Below are 17912 nucleotides of genomic sequence, written 5' to 3' on the forward strand. Positions count from 1 at the left end.
CAACCACGCACCTAGTGCTGTGGAATTCGTTAGAGAAGACACGACGACAGTGTCCTAATATGACCCCTATGAATGAAGGATTCATCATCCGGCTGTCAAAACTATCCATTGTTTTGTCTCTTTCCTTCAATCAGCATTCTTTGGAGAATCATCTGAACATGCTCGTCTTCATAGAGATCCAGAAGACACGAGCAAAATGAAGCTGTTCTTTTCCTACCGCACGATGTCACCTCACATCAGGAGGTCCCTTACACCGCTGTGTGCCGTTCGCCAGCTTTGGCAGTAACTGTATGTTCCCACTTTCACCTAAATAAACATGAAATTTGGCAAAAAAAAAGGCAGAAGCATCACCACCAGAAGTAGCTCCCGGGGATGACCCATGGCTTTTGTTTACCCTACCACCCGCTGCTCGTCACTGCCTTCTCAACTATCTTTAGCATCCTCTCGGCACATTTTAACACGGCCGAGGGACCGTCCCGGTGGTTGTAAATTGGTTCCGTTGACATCTCGCCCATCAAACGCGTGATCGTTCCGGGAGTACCAGTGATAAGGAGAATTGTTTTTAACATGGAATTGCGAAGGTGCATGCAAATTGATGCTTCAGGTTGGTATTTCAGGGCGAAATGTACAACCGGGTGGTCTCTAGAATTTCTCTGAAAATTCACAGGACAATTACAACGCACCATGGGAGGAATTCGACTACCGACTGTGAGGGCGTGTGGCCAAACGTTTCCAAACTTCTAGAAAGTTGTAAACCTTGTACAGAGAAAGTTTATTACCAGCAAACCACTGTTTGTTCAACAATGTTGGTTGTGTATATTCTGTGAAAAAAACGATATAAACTTTGAATTCTACACAAGAAAGATCAAAATTAATATGTTATAGTATAACTTTTAAACTAAAATGAAACTCAAATCTCAATATTGTGTGAAATTTCCAAATTATTACAAATCATTATATCGTCCTATGTCCACCAAAAACGTACGTTAATGAAATTTGAATCCTTTCGCTTTTCACTCGCTTGTTATCTTTAGATCTTGTTAGATTTGCATCAGAACCAGCTTGAACCGGATAAACAATGGTGCACATAAATCAGAAACAATTACTATGGACGTGTTGTACCGCGTACATAGGGTGTCAGCGTCCTTCGAAACCTTACCAAGTAAGGATATCACATCGTACTATATAGATGCAATTTTTATTTACGATCAAACTGATGTAATACGATCTCTTTTGGGAGGAAATAACAACATCGGACATCAAGCAAAACCAGAAGCAGCGTGTGTGAGGATTTTATTGGCGTCGAACAATCGATACATGAAGTCTATTCAATCTAGTTTTTTTCCTAGAACAATTTTATCAATTGCCCAGATCATGTACATTGTTCTACAGAAGTAAACCCTCCCGTAAATGCTTTAAATAAAACAGTAACGTCCATCGCCATATGGCGACAAAAAAACATTCAAGTAGAATCGGTAATATATTTGATTAATAAATTATATAAAAACAAGACAAATGTTTTTCTTCAAAAAGGTACACTTGTGTCTTTTTTTGGAGATGCTGGGTATCGATCCCAGTACCTCTCACATGCTAAGCGAGCGCTCTACCATCTGAGCTACATCCCCTGCTGTGAAAGACGTTGTTATAAAGTGCTTAGTTTATCGTTGGCAAGGTTCACATTTTTATTGTGTTAAATTAACAATTAATATTAAAACGACATTGGGTTTTTATTTTGATTTTTCCATTTGTATGATCAAATTGATATGTCAAGCAAAATTTTTATTTTAATTTTATCCTTATTTTATAATAAAATTTCAACTTTTTCACAGTATGATTGTCCTCCTGGATTTTCCTTTCCCATTCAAACAAATAAAGACACATTCCAAACGTTCCCTTATTCCGTTGCAAACATCAACATTAGCAGATTGTTTCATGGCCACGGGGCCCTAACCATTTGCCCTTGGATTATCGGCCAGATAAAACTAGCCCCGATTGAAATCCGATATCCGTCCAATTGTTTGTTTTCTGTCCACTCGGCTACCAAATCCCGTTGCAACCCCTCATTTTCGTCACCATAAATTTAATGTCACGAGGAAAAACGTTACCTTTACGGTAGCAATCGAAAAAATCAAAACTTCCAGAGGGAAAACGGAAACACAAAAACCCGTCACTCGTAATCAGCTACTTTGTATCAAAATTTTTATTTATTATTCTAACAAACCGTCCAACAATTGCCTCACACTAATGTCAACAAGGAAAAGATAAGGGATGGTTCTAGTTGCTGTGTTTGATCTGTTTTTCTTCCTGGCTTTGCATTACATCCAACATCAACTGAAAATTTCCGAAATTTTGTTACAATGTCACCAGGAAGCACGGTTGTCCTTTTGCCACTATTACCTAACACACACTCACCCAGCGTAAAAACCCGGAAAACTCGTTCCGGAAGCACCGTACGGCCAAACGGTTCCGGTATCGAGCTGGCGCCGCCATCATGCATCATGCGGCACGTTTGCTTTGTTGTCGACCTTCACCGGGTAGAGCCTCTGCCGCCACAGTTGGGTGACACAATTCGGCAAAACATGAAAGCGCACCAGTTCGGAACGCATCAAGAGCGCGCGCGACATCCGATCACGATCGGATAGTAATCGTGTACCGAAAGTATCACATTTCTATTTTCCGTTCGCTGCTGGGAAGAGAGAAATGCTTTCAAGACAATCCGTTCGCAATCCGATGCTCGTAGTTTTACGCTTTATGCCTGCAAGGACGAGTAGGAAAATAGCAATGGAGCGAATCAGGGGGAAAAATCAAGGCGTTGTATTTTAAACCGATGTTTTGCATCATACATTCGGGTTTAATTTGATACTTTACGGCTTTTTTTTGGTTTACTTTTTATTCAGACTTCAAAGTAAAAAAAAAATCGTGTCCACATTATCATCACAATCTTCGCAATGTAAAGATCCTTTTTACTAATTTATTGCATGATTTTCAGATCGAAGATCCACAATATTTATGCCCGTTTGTTTCCCTTCTTAAAGTTTATTGATTCTATGAGAATTTCGATCAATATTCACACTAGAAAACGTGATCAATTTCTACAAAAATTCTTCATTATAATATTTTTTTTCAATTCTTCATCAACCACAGGGATCGGTGTTCCATGAAAACGTTGCAACCGATCGTTTTATTGCCCCCAATTACGTGTGATTGGCCCGCAGGCTTTTGCAGAACACTCCTGAAAGCTGTAGCACTATCCACACGTATAGGACACACGTCACAGCATGATACAAAACTCGTAGGTGTCTGTTGTCGTGTAAGTCCTTCCGGTCTGCATCTCCGGCCTGCCACCGGTGTAAGGTTTTATGGTGGGGTCACTTGCATCCCAGGAGAAAACCCAATCAAACAAACAATCGATCGTTTCTTCAACGCACGCTAACAGCGCGTACCCGAGAGAATGCAACTAAAAAGCAAGCCCAAATGCGCTCCAATCCGTCCAAGAATTCCAATCCTTAGAATATCCATAAACAACAAATATTTGTTCAGACGAATTCCTGGCTTCCCCTTGGACAATGGTGCAAAATGTCGTGTTTTATGAGCGGTTGCAAAGGAAAAAAATTCTTTCCAGCAACACGCTAAAGGAGAACCCAACGAATTCTCACCTATCCGGTTGTTGCGTTGTTACCAAACAGCCTAACCGATGTACAACAGTCAGACTCAGGATCGTTGCCTTCCGTTGCCATGGTAATTTTACAGTGTAAAGAGCGTTTTTAAGCACCGGCGTGATGTAATGTAGCGCAAAGCATTCATTCTGTAAAGATATTCTTCCACGGACGGAATGGAAACGCGTTTTCTTTATGAACGATCATCTGTCATTTGAACAAACAAACACGCGTAAACAAATTCCATGCATACGGTGGAGATTATGAATGATCTTTCCACAAATAACGTCAAACATAAAACACATTCCTCGCTAAACAGCTTGAAATATGCACTGTGACGTATTAGCTCTTTCTGGTCGCTTCTCGGAAAAGCCTAAACTATGCTTTCATGCTTTTCTCCCATCAGACTTCAGCTGAGAAAAGGAAGGTCAAAAACACATCATCTCCTTAATCATTTGATTGCAAGCACTAGCGCGCAACACAAAAAACGGTTTACTTCTTTCCGTCGCAAGAAAAATGATGATTGAAACATCAAACAGGCTCAGCTCACCTTACGCTCGCATCGTTATTTTTCACGCAACCGGCCGTGTGTGTGTTGTGTTGTCCGCACGAAGCGAACCCGATGTCGTTGTTGACGAAATGAGAAATTGAAATAAAAACGCCATATATTATGACATATCGCTATTGTTCAGTTTAATATTTATGATGTGTAATTTATCTTGCACTCTTCCCCGTCAGCTCCCTCCCGAACATCGACGCCTTCCTGCACAAAAACACGCTTAAGGGTGCGGGCGGACGCACAGATTTGTTGTTTCGTTCCTCATTTTCTCGCACCTTTTTCCTTGGGCTCGAGGTTGACGGCATGACTTTTATTGATAAGTGCGCGCGGTGTCGTTCGTCTCGTCTCTCGATGACGTCTTCGTTTGGTTTGTGTTTGTCCTCTTGGCGAACAGTTCGATGGGAAGAAAGAAAACGAATCCCTCTGTTCATGGTTCCCTAAAGAGCGCACAGCGTGATCTCCTCGTTCTTCGCACGAGATGCAAGAATAGACGCGCAATGCAACAGGTTGCTATGGAGACCAACACAGAGCGATAGCTTACACTATGGGAATGTATCCGTTCAGTTCAAAGCCGATTCAGTTGATTTATGGTGGACGGTGTGTAATTAGATTTTCCACCCAAGGTATGGCTATTCAGGTGGGAATTATGCTTCCGAGCTGATGGAGACAAATAAAACTCCAGAAGCGAAGCGTATGGAACGATTCATTGTGCTTTCACGACCTAAAGCTAAATCTTCATTTGGTGGATGTTCCATCTTCGATCATCAAAGCTGATCAATCGCATTCATTGTCGGTTGTAAAATGAAATCTTCTATTATATCATATAGCACTCTGTTGCAGTAAGCGCCTTACATTTGCTTCGGATTTAATTCAATTTCTTTAGATAGTTTTGATTAAACTCTTCATGCCCTTAAAAACAATAACCATGAAAATAAGGCTTGACTGTTCTCAATTAATTAAAACATCAATAATTATCATATTATTTTTTTATTTTCTATTTTTCAACGTCTAACATAAAAAAATATTTACATCTCAGTTACTTAATTAAAGGTAAGACGGTGGGACCTAGCATGTGATCTCTATTATGAGCGCCGTAAAATCAACAAAGTTTATATTATACGCATTCATGGAAAAACATCATTATTCCATAATTATTAGAATCCGTTTGTACTACAGCGCGTGTTTTATGTAGAAAAGGTATTCAATCAATCGTCTGTCATGCTTTGCCAATAGAAATCCAGCAACCTTTCCAACGCATCCGCACAATGTTAAACCTTTGAAATGCATTAATGTGCCTGAAGCAATACATGATACATCAGTAGCATTCTGTCCCGCCTAAACCATTTTGTGTTTCCGTCAAGAAACACAAGACGACGAACCAATCATCTCGTGCTCAATCATGTGTCTCAACAAATCAGTTCCTTTTCAATTCGCTCCCATTGCACGCTGCAACGGAGAATCAAAAAACCACAACAACCACCGACCGATCGGAAGCCGATGCTTGCCGATTGAACCTCACCTCAAATGCAGATGTTGGCAGAAGTATGCATTTGCATTTGCCCATCCGTCAACCGACGACACGTCTCGAACATCAACCATGCTTCTTGCTTTTTGATTTCAATCACCCGAGTTCGATCCGACCGGACGCTTCCCTGCGGTATAAACGGATCCCGTTTTGCAGGCCGCGACGGACAGCCTACGAAAACGGGTGTATTTTCAAAATGGAAGGACAAAACAAACGCGAACTACAACAAACTCGCCCACCAGAGCAAGGCATCCGAGTGGCCGCACAGTGCAATGCATCAATCGAGCTCATTCACTCACTGCAGCTCCTAACGGTGACAAGCGTACAAATAGCTCCGAGAAATGTGTCATCGAATCCACTAATGCACTGTGACATGGAACGGATCAAATCGGTCAAATCGGACAGCAGGAAGTGTACCTCTCGCAAGGATTCTGTTTAGTCTTCTCTAACAAGTGAGACATCTTCCTGTTTTTTTCCACATCACAAAAAGTGAAGATGTGCCACGAATCCCACGGGAGCGGATTTAGCAACAAACAACATAGATGGACATCTTAACATGGACGCCTGTCTCATCGGTTTAGCAAGGTTGAATTCTCAGTAGCAACGAATTGTTTACCTGTCAAGTCGATGCAAATTACCAACGACAAGATAAGATGATTGAGTGCCTTCGGGTGCATTTGTAATGCAAGACGATTCCGGAGTGTCGATTTGCCGATCATTTAAAAGGGATTTACATTAATGTCATAAGATGTGCTTTTTTCTAGATAACTGTCATCAATGTACGAAACCCACAAAATATAAAATATTGTTTTCAAGATTTTACAGGCCAGAACGCGAAGCAGTACAATCAAAGAAACAACATATTTCGTACAAGCAATCGAGTAAAATTTCGCTTTTATTATCCTTTTCATCAATCCTCAAACCTCGCTCATCACATTTCATTCGTCGTATAACGCGTTCGAGCTCGATCGCGCGGTATCGAATTTCCTTTTGATCTTCCGGCGGCGGCGCATTCATCGATCGTACGCAATTGGCATTTATTTTTGGGGCTTCAAGTTGGTAAATATTTGTTTAAAGTTTAAACTTAATTTCATGAGCAATTTCTGTTGAGAATAACAGTCTTAAAGAAAGAAAACATTCATTAGTTTCATTTACAGAAATAAAACCGATATATCTGATTAAGACTGAATAAAGAATTTGTGTACAAGCAACTTAAAAAAAATCATCAAAAATAACTCTTCTTTGCTCAGTTGAACATCTCATCCGCACGACACTACACCTGAGAATCGAAAATTGATTCCATCCTTGCCGGCGCCATCATAAAAGCAAAAACCGCGCCGCCATCGTCGGTAATTATCAATATTTTCACAACAACGTAAACCCATTCAAAGGTACAGTTCGGTACCGTGTCCCCGGCACCAATCGGTCCGAAAGCTTTCGGCATCGCTCTACCTTCTAATTCAATCTCGGCCGCGGCAAAGAAAGCGCCAAACTTTGCCCTAACCGCCAAACAGCACGAACGGTAGTATAAGAAGCAGCTGTGCAACCAGTCCCGATGGAAAGCCTTCTGTGTTTCTGTGCTGCCGAAAAACCGCTCACTAATTTGTGGAGCAAATGTTGGCCTCTCCCGGGTCCCGGTTGATCGGCAGTGATCCGTTGGGGGATGCTACCAATCGCACCTCACACACGGTTCCTCCACCCGCATGTATCGATTTCTCATCTCGTGGTTTACAATTCATTCATTCGTTCAGTGCAAGAAAAAAACACAATGGAGCGTTACAAAGGGCGAAAAATTACTACGAACGCGAAGCAGGAAGAGCAGCAAACGTTTGCCTTATGCCCATTGCACGTTTGCTGGGCGCCGCGATATAACAGAAAATTACACACCGAAAGTGTTATACGCCATTTTCAAAACATTAATGCCATATAACAACAAAAAGATGCTGAAGCAAAACAACAGCAACCAGTGTTGGATAGTGAGATGCGTGTGTGGGAAAGCGAGAAGGGAAGCCGCAGATTTGCAACTAAGCCGAGTGAACATAGTGAAGCAACCGTGGGTGCGTACGGTGGAGATCAGTTGCTGACAATCTGTAATCAAGCACTATCTGCCGCCATTGCCGCCATGATTTGCGCTAGAAAGTAAGCTGTACGCCCACTGAACAACTTTTGGACGGGTAGGTCTTCGATCGGACAGGCACACAATGGGTTGGGGGGTATCGGTGGGGTGTCTGGTACGCCCGGAGGAAACCGTTGACCGTTGGTCAACCGCACACCGGTGGACTGCCGCTTTGCCGAGATGGTTCATTAAGTAATGGATCTTATGATTAGGACCAACGAAAGCCTCCATCGCAGGCCGCAAGTTGCCAATAAGTCCACAAACAGCTACGCGCCGCAGTGCCCATCAGCTGCTCCCTTTTCATCAATGAAGTTTTAAATTCCGTGTTGTGAAAGGGGTTGCGAGTTCGAGCCGATACCAGCGAAGAAGTAGTGGAAAATCTGTTTTTCCTCACCACCGGTGTCGTACTTGAAACCGTTTCGATACCGTCCCATTCGAATCCCGCGCACTATCATGGGGTATGTTGTAAGCATTTGAAAGTTTGTAATAAATATAGCTCAGTTCGCTTGCTTCATTTGCGGCGAATGATTAGCATGATGTTAAGTTTACTCTAAATTAGTACACCTCCACCATTTGATTGCATTGCTTTCCCGTTGGTAGATGGTCCCTCCATCTCACCCGTACTGTCGGACTAGCGATTTGGGATAATTGTTGAAAGTTTCTCCGACCGGCCGGCTAATGATAGTGAGTTATGACACCGTTCTTCGCTTTCAGCGTCGGTAGGGAAAATGTCTCTCCGTCGCTATACACCTCTCGCCCACCCCGAACGGATCGATCGAAATAGGCAAATTAAAACGTTCGATTGGTACAACAATTATCCGACAGGCTTGCATAAACATCGAAACGTTATGTGTGTTTCTGCGGTAGGGTTTTTTTTGTTCCCTCCCTGAACCCCCCCTTACATTATACATGGTAATTATTTGGCCACTAATTTGCCAACACCTTTGGCGTTAGGTCACACGGTGTGATTATTTTGCAGTTTCTAATTCAACATCTGGGCGGTGCTGGAATGATAGATTTATATCATTACCGTACAGCCGGCTCTATTTCGACAGCTCTTAAAGGACAAATTGGACTAATGGCGCGTTGACATGATGGGGTCAGCAAATTGCACCTGAAATAGTACAATGTGAGTTATGGTGTGCAACGGTACCAACGGTGGAACTTTTGAATTTAAAACAATTATTTTGGCTTAACAAAACGTCTGGTATGAACTGTTGACTAACTCTACTTGGGTTTAAAGCAGTTTACAGTATAAATAAAATAAACTGTTACAATAAGGAACATATACGTGATTTAGACAAAGATACAATACAAAAAAAGGGAAGATGTGAAGAATGCATAGTGAGTAAATAATGAATACATAAAACTAATACATAAAACAGTAACACAGAAAACTTAACATGAAATGCGTAAATTAAACAAGTAAGTAAAGAAAAAATAATGAACGTAAAATTGGAAAACAAATTAAAGAAAAGAAAACAAGACATTATTAGAACAGTAATGAGAATATAAAATACAAAAACAAAAACTAAACTTGTAAATAAGTAAAAAAAAACATGATTTCACAGATTTTAAGAAACTGAGAGTGGTTAAATATTTACTTTAATCTCAAAGTATAAATAAATACATCATTCATTTTGAGCAAGCAAGTTCCAAGGCATATTCAAGCAATTTCTCATTCATTGAGACTCCCAACCGAGATATATCTTGCATCTACTTATGACCCTACGTGCAGCTTTAATTTCAAATATTCCCATACTTGCAGTTGCAGTTTCCTATTCCTTTGCAGTACCCATGCGCAACGTTTAATAGCTAAAACACGGATATGGATCACTTGAGACGTGTGTTAAAAAAAAAAAACAACAAATTCCCAGTCCGCGAGAACTTCGATCGATCGATCCTTCGATTGGTGGTGTTTGATTTCTGTTCCCAGGAAACTACTCATCCACGACCTCCCACCGGTTCCCGGCGATTAGTCGTAGCCCAATAAAAACCACTTAAGCGTTCCGACTCGTCAACGCGCCATACCGAGCACTCCGAGCTACATCAACTAATCACAACGCGCGAAAGGTCCTCGCTCACCTTAACGACGAAAATCTCGAGCGTGGCCCGGTTTTGAATAGGGCGCTCGGTTTTCCCAGCACTGGGTGGCCCCCCATCGTGTCGGCGACTTCTTTTTTCTGCCCGTAAGGCGATGGAAGACTTTCGCCGTGGTCCCCGCGGTGAAGGGTTTATGGTCCGATTGCACAGCAGGGACACCCTCTTCCGGTGATCCTTGATTTCTTCATCATTTTTTTTTTGTGCGCTGCCCGACATTGTGTGGAGTGTTCAAGTGTTGACAAAACCAATTGACTTCTCAACGACACGCTCCGTTCCACGGTGTGATACTGTATGGTGAGTGCCTTTAAGTTCTTCCTTCGCCGGGTTTTGCTCGCTATTGCAATACATTCTTTACCTGTTGTCTGAAGGGAGATCTTAAGCACTACCTTCTGCGACAAACCATTGGAAAATATTATTGATTTATTTATTTTATTTCGTTTTTAATCCAAAGTAAAGCACAAAATCATTACTTCCACTCTAGGTGCTACGCAAAATACCCAACGATTAGTTGCAATTTTGAATGAACTCACGTCACAATCCACGTCACCCTTTTCACGACTATAATTAACCGATCGTAAGTGAGCGCGCAAAATGGGAAGCAACATTCGACGTTGAATTGCGCCTTCACAATACGCGTCGATTTTAATTTTGTACTTCAAATTATTTAGTTAAAAAAAGGAGCTGGTAGTAAAGCATATAATTTACCGACGGTTATTCCAGATGGAGTGTGTGTGTGTGTGGATAAAATTATGATTTTAACCTTTCTTTGCTACACCTTTCTCCGACTTATGCCCGGTTATCCTTTCTCTCGGCTAAATCGAACGACTCTACCCAGACCAACACACTCCAACCCCTAAAACTCTTTCCGGCATGCTCCTGGTTGGGTTGGCTACCCGAGCCGTTCTTGAGTTTTGGATGACTCCCCTTTACCCAACAGCCCAACCGATCCCGAAGGAGACAAAAACTCAACCCTACAACTTACCAAACAATAGAAACATACTTCAGCAGGGGTCTGCTGGGCTCTTTCTAACCATTGGCTTCCCAGTTTTCAACTCTCCAACTTTTAGGTGGCTACCAAACAAAAGACGCCGCCAACCATGATTCTATCGAACGGATTTCGTAGCCACAAGAATAGCGTGTACTAGCTTCCGAATGGAACAAACGTCAAAAAAGGTGTTTATTTATGCACCCAACCGGATGGCGGCGACGCCACGAACAATAGCCACCAGTGATGGACGTTAGGTAGAAAAAAAAACCACAGGAATTGCAACCGCGTCCTATGCTGTACAGAGTAGGAAGGCGGTCTCGATCGCACAAGACACTCGTGCCCAAGCTGCTACTCAAACCAGCAGCGAAGAAGCCGAAACCTAAAGTGGACAGTCACAGAGTGCCAGAAGCAGCCAGGCGCTCCCGCGGAACTTGCCGACTTACCAGCAGCGGAGGGCAACCGGCTGAAGACCCTGTAAACCTTAGCGCCTTTTGACTCGTTTGACTTTGTACCGCGACCGGGACGGTGGAAAAGGCGCTCCGTCATCTTGTTTAATTCGCACCTGTACTTATCTATGATTTTTCCTAAAGTTTTGTTTACCTAAACGTGTTATTAGTCTGATACGTGGTTTTGTTTTCTGTTGTCAGCGGTGGTAGCGGCCAATGGGGGCTTTCTTTGAGGTGTTGTTTTCGCATTGTTTTTGTACGTGTGTGAACACGCAACGTACGCAGCTGCAATCAATGTGTTAAAAGTAGAAGCCGAATCGGTCGTTTCGGTAGCTTTGATGTTTCAGGTCTACATTGAACAGTAGTATTTTTTTAACAATAGTATATGTGGAGGACGTTGTATTTATATTTGCGTAAAACACATGATGTGAGCAAGAATTATGATGCGCTGACTAAACTGATCGCAAATCGTAATGTCGTCAGCATGATTAGAAGTTCGTGGAGAAGATTTTTTTTCACCAAGGGAATCACCGAGGAGCAATGCCTTTTTTGTTTGGAATATTTTTATATAAGATAATTTAATTTGTCTCTATTTTATATTAGAATATTTATGTCATTTCTGAGGTTACATAAATCTTTTGAGCATTAATCAAGGAATTGACGATCATATTTGATGTATGAGTAGGCTCTCGATTGTTGAGGTCTGTCCAAGATGTTTAAACCTACAAATTTTTTTTTGGTTCAGAGACCTGCTGAGGTCCTGTCAGCAGGACACGGACAACGGACTGCAATACATATCTTCAAATACAAGGTTATATCTTTTATTATAAATCAAGGACATGTGCCTCTTGATACTGCATATAGGATCATCTTGCTAAGATATGACCAACTCCAAAAAAAAAGGGAAAGAAACTCAACCAAGTTGGAAAAGTTTATACAATATACAATAGAAAAAATAAAAATAAATAAAAAAAATAAATAAGTAAAATAAATAAAATATTAATATAAACAATATACAATATAAACAGACGTAGTAATAGCATGAATTTTGTTGTAGTATGGACTTACATACAGGGCGGTTTGGTGACTTGATGGAAGAGGCACTAGTCTTCATACGAACGGAGCGGACCAAAATTCCATCCGGACCAATCCCTCGTAGCAAGGACTGATTATCAGGCTACGTGGTAAAATCTCGTAAACCAGAAATGGCATCGCCAAAGTTAAATGCTCTAGCGAGCCATCCGGTATAGGTTCCGCGGCTTGAGGAAGTTGTTAGTCCGTAGGCGCTCCGGCGAATCGGGCAGTTTCATGACTATGGTAGTTCCTGATTGAGCAAGCTTCCTTGGCTAAAGATGTGGTGTGTGGGTTCTCCGAAGATTCTCTCCTCTAGCAACCCAAAAAAAGCCAGAAATGGAAGCATATTGACCTAGAGTAGGTCGTTACGCCAAGAAGAGAGAGAGACTTTACATACTACTAGTGGTATTGGTGCAAACATTAATATCTCATCTACGACATTCACAAAAATGCACAATCGTCTCGAATACTTACCATCATCGATTAGGATTCAAACCGATTTCTCGAGCACTCTTCGGCTTATTGTCATCAAGAAACTCCACAAAAAGCTTCACAATCAGCTAATTTGAACGTTTCAAAACTGCTTCTCAAACTGATGCCTATTCACCTTCAGCAAATTCGGACATGGCCGTGATCTTCCCGATGTCAAAAGCGGGTATGTGCGTGTCTTCCGCCATCGCTCCCGAAAACAGGAAAACAGGGGGAAATGAGCGAGCGTTACAGAATTAAAACATTATTGTGCGACAGTCGCACATAAATCAAGTGCCATAATTCGATTAAAGTCGACCCACCCCGTAACACAAGGGGTTTCGCACCCGTGCGTCGAAGGATTCCACCAATTCCGTACGGTTCATTCGCTCTCGTGTGTGTACCGATCACTTTTCGATACCGATGCAGATGGATGGTTTTCCGAACGTGGAACCCCTTTTTGGCAACGAAGCTGGCTTCCCCCGGGGTCTGGGCTTTACGGGTGAGGTCGCTTTGGAAACGTTGCAGTAACGTGTAATTGACGGCTGCGGAAGCAACATTACGGAATTAGGATGGCAGGCACCCCTCACGGTGGAAATGTTTCAGGGATACCCGGGAATGGCGAACGGAAGAGACACTCCTCTATTTTACACCACTTAGGGAAGGGCTACACTGTCATCCCGTTTCTCGTGTTTTCCCCTCGGAAAAAGATGGAAAAGTCCCTCTGCTGTAACAACACGCCGTATGGTAGGGAAGTAGCATGTTTGCCGTTTTTGACAGCGACGACTTTCAATATTGATATTGAACAAATTTCAACCAGGCACCATTCCCGGTCGTTCACGCAAAATCTGCTTCGTTGCTTTCCGCGCGTCATTCGAAGACAATTAATTATTAAACCGTGCAATCCGTGCAATGTATTAGAGCGATAAATTTCGACTTTAAATCTATTTCAACGTGCTTTGGAAAGATAACAAATTGGTACCGATTGGTTCGTCTTGATATCACTTTTGCATGCAGCGGTACATCAATGGTTAAACACCCTGACCTGAAACTACAACAACAGACACAATCGAAGTGACACCCGTGTCATATGGTCTGGGTGACTTCTAAAAGCGCTACAAACTGTCCATCACATCCATCAACCCATGACCAACGCACTTTTTTTCGTCCTTTCCCATAAACAATCGTACGTGTGCTACATATGAGAGGAAGGTTTTTTTGTTATATATTTCGTGTTTCGTTCCCACTTATTACAAGACAACAAAAAATTGGTGCCGAGGGCCTGCCCATTCATCGGTACCATACCGGACACATAACGCTTCTAAAAATGCAGCCAATAAAGCGAACGAATAAACGACTACAAGGGACAAAACCCCTTTCCAAGCCGTTTCTACCCATAGAAATTGAAAAGAATTAAAGTTTCCGTTCCCGTCTGTCAACCAGAACGGATCGCGAGCACTTCAAACCAAACAAATATTCATAAATGGTTGGAAACGAGATTGAACCGCCCGGGACAAACTTTATCCTTTTTGCAAAGACACCGAAACGCGTTTGACGCGCTCAGCGCGGATGTTTGCTTGCTTCCCATGGAATGTACCGATCGGGCAAAGGTGGCAAACAGTTGCTTTTGAATTCATTATCAATGAAAACAACATGGATCAAATGTGTCATCCATCTTCTCACTCCTGCCACCATCCAGGTACAACGAAAGGATGCAGATTTATGGCAGCAACGGCAGCCATGAAAAAAGGATAAAGCAAAGCTAATAAGTGTGAAAATGCGTACACGCTCGGTTTCACCTGTAAAAGTGCAAGAAAATTGGATAGCGGGTACCTACATAGTGAAAAGGTAGGAGTTCGCTCGTACTATTGACAGAAACCACTCGAGTATAAGCTCCTTTTTCCTTCTCGTTTCATCCAGTTGAATAGTAAGTGCGATTAGAGTGTTTTGCAAGCCTCTCCCAGGTGATGGAGATTTTCCAGATGAGACAGAATTTATAATCGTGTGTGAATGTTGGTGATCGTTGAATATCATAGAGTCTACAAAAAAATGTCCAGCGTTTTACAAAAGTCTACACTACCAGGACATTACGGACAGAAACGTTAGATATCATATTACACATCTGCGACATAATCGATTTCTTTTTTACATTTTTATATTTTTTGGACGAAATCATGGTAAGTTATCAATCCTAAAAGATCATTTTGCGGCAAGTTTAACTTTGATTCTTTATTCTGGTGAAAATTCCATCTGGGATAACTGCAAACATATGACAAGAGCGTATATTTTATCGTGCACTCAATATGCTCTCTCTTGAATGGCCGCATTACACAATTTTAAATCATTGATAGATTCGATGGTTACAACCGCAGCGTACTTACACATTTAAATTAATTATTTTTGAACCACATTTCACCACTTTTCAAGCAGCACATTCGTACTCGTACGTGATGAAATAAAACCAATCTCTTCAAGCACGATGAAGACCTCAAACAGTTACTCCAAAGAACGAATTAACGATCACGTTCCTACATTCCGCCGCGCTATTCGATACACCTCAAAAAATGTCAACGTAAAGCATCATAATGTTCTACCGCTCCACATTTCTTCTATGTCTATATGTTGCCGCGTTTTATGTGCACCTGAAAAATGCGACCATCGGGGAAAGGCGGCATTTGGAAGCAGTTCGTACTGGTTTGTGGAAAACATGCTGAACACACACACACCAAATCAAACGGCCGGCCGGTTAACAATATTAATGAAAAGTCAATAAATTATCTTCCTTCCTTTGCGGCAATAATCGTTTGATCTTTGGTGCCTTTGGCACGAAATAGGCAAAACTTACCTTTGCATTCCTGCGTCACTTTCTATGCTCTCTTTCTCTCTCTCCGCTACCCAAGGAGTCGTTTCGGGTATATATTTCATGCTGGTTTCTTGTTAACAAATCACATACGAGAACTATTTCATTTTGTTTCTTCTATTTCTCACCGCACCTCACAAATGATCCGATCATGTTGGACGGAAATGAATGAAACAGTGAATGATAAATACATCGACACAGCAACAGCTACGCAAAGCGAAGATACAACTTAAACGGTAACAATAAAGAAAACAAGTTAACAAACAAAACTCTAAACCGATCACACTTTGGAACATGTCTCGCTTAACAATGAATATCGTACGAGTGCCGAATGTTGGCCGAGACCTTTTGGCGACGCAGACGAAAATGAGAAGTGAACTATTAAAATGACAAATCCTTCTGTGCACTGCAATGCATCCAAGTTTTTTTTTCGATATTGCCTCGTGAATCCTTATTCCGTCGGTTCTATTTTTCCATTCTCACCACACTCCATAGTGAGATCGCGATCTGTGCGAGATGAATTCCAGCGCTCATCAATGAGCCATGAAGGTGAGCAGTGAATCAGCTTCTCTCACGCTACCTGGCGCTGGCGGCGTATCCTTCTGTCGGCAAAGTAAAATGCTTTCCCTCAGAAGCCTTTCACTCATTCTCTATTTTTTCGATCCCGCTTTTGATCCTTGAGCGGTATTTCTGTGCCTTTCATCGCACACGCATCTCACTCGCAGCCGAATGCCTTTTCCCAAATGCCGACCAACAAAATCGAATTGTTCTCGTGAAAATAATAGAAATGGGACACTGCGTTCTCGGTAGATTTTTTTGTTGCTTCGTTCTGGTTTACAATCTAAAGCGGATAAAACAGAGCTCTGGAGAAATTGAGACCTGTAGAAACTCGTGCTTAACGGGCACGTCTTCTCGGATTGTTGTCCCAAAAAAGTCACATTTGGCGGCATCTTTGACGCGATCTTCACCGGCACAATAAACAACAATAAACTATTGCTGTCCACCCAGAACCTACAGGTTCTTTTTCGGAAGGTACGCTAAATGCAGTGGCAGGTTACGAGGACACACGTCAAGAAGCACAGTTTGTTGTTTGTTTAGCATTAGAAAATGTAGTCCACAAGCAAACGCTGCTGAGAGCAATGAAGATATGAGGGAAATCAAAATGAATGAATTAATATTCCACACCATTACTTGGACGATGTTGAAAATGGGAATAATGACTCATCGTAAAATGTTTGTCCTTTGATGCAGTTATTGGGTGTGTATCCATGAGTTTTATGTTTGACTGAATGTTTGAGCTACACAAATCTGACCTTTGGGTGAAACTAGATCCCGAACCTTTCCCACGATCCTGATTGTCAATGGATTCGGAAAAGCGATGAATGAAGCTGCAAACTACAATGAACGAGTCAAACTCATTCGTACGTTATCGTGAGACGAAACTCTGTCACAAGGTTCTGAAAAAGAAAGTGCTCTTTTAGAAATTAGACCTTAATTTACGATAAGCCTTTATTCATCACCTCCCTAGAGAGCCTCCCATTGGCATCGCTTTTTTAAATCTTTCCATTGAAGGGTGTCTTAACAAATCGTAAGCGCAAGATCGTTGATTAGGCTCGATTCAACACAAAGCAACTCCATCGCTTTAAATTGCACTCATTATTAAAACATGAGTTCCAACTGTTGCCAAACTTCCCATTCATACTCATCTTCATCACATTCATCACCGTTGCGCTACACCCCATATAAACACCCAACGCGGCCCGAAACGATAATGAAATGGATTTCGAATGAAATGCTACACAGTTTGTCATCATCAGCAGTGCGTGTGCAGGCAGCAGTGTGGTAGGCAAATATTTATCGTTCCTAATCCACCTCCCTACTCAATCGCACTTCGGCAACACCTCATATTTCATTCGCTTTCTGCAGCTACACAACAAAGAACAACAACAGATGCATCTCATCACCATCACCGTCCCATGGACAACGTAAAACTTGTCCTTCGACTGAACGAGTTAGCCGGGTTCGGCACTAAAGCCTACACGCACAACATACTCCGCACCAACGAGCACGTGGTTCGGTGTGAATGCGTAGTGATTGGATCGGGCCGCGGTTAGAAA

The 17912-nt window shown here is 42.0% G+C and overlaps 1 non-coding gene across 1 annotated transcript; it reads right to left on the reverse strand.

Moving 5' to 3' along the window:
* Positions 1-1552: 1552 nt before the first annotated feature.
* On the reverse strand, positions 1553-1625 carry Trnaa-agc (transfer RNA alanine (anticodon AGC)). Its single transcript has one exon. It is a non-coding gene; the product is annotated as a tRNA-Ala (tRNA).
* Positions 1626-17912: the final 16287 nt, after the last annotated feature.

This window comes from Anopheles moucheti, chromosome 3 (assembly GCF_943734755.1).
Source record: "Anopheles moucheti chromosome 3, idAnoMoucSN_F20_07, whole genome shotgun sequence".
Classification (NCBI taxonomy): Eukaryota; Metazoa; Arthropoda; class Insecta; order Diptera; family Culicidae; genus Anopheles; species Anopheles moucheti.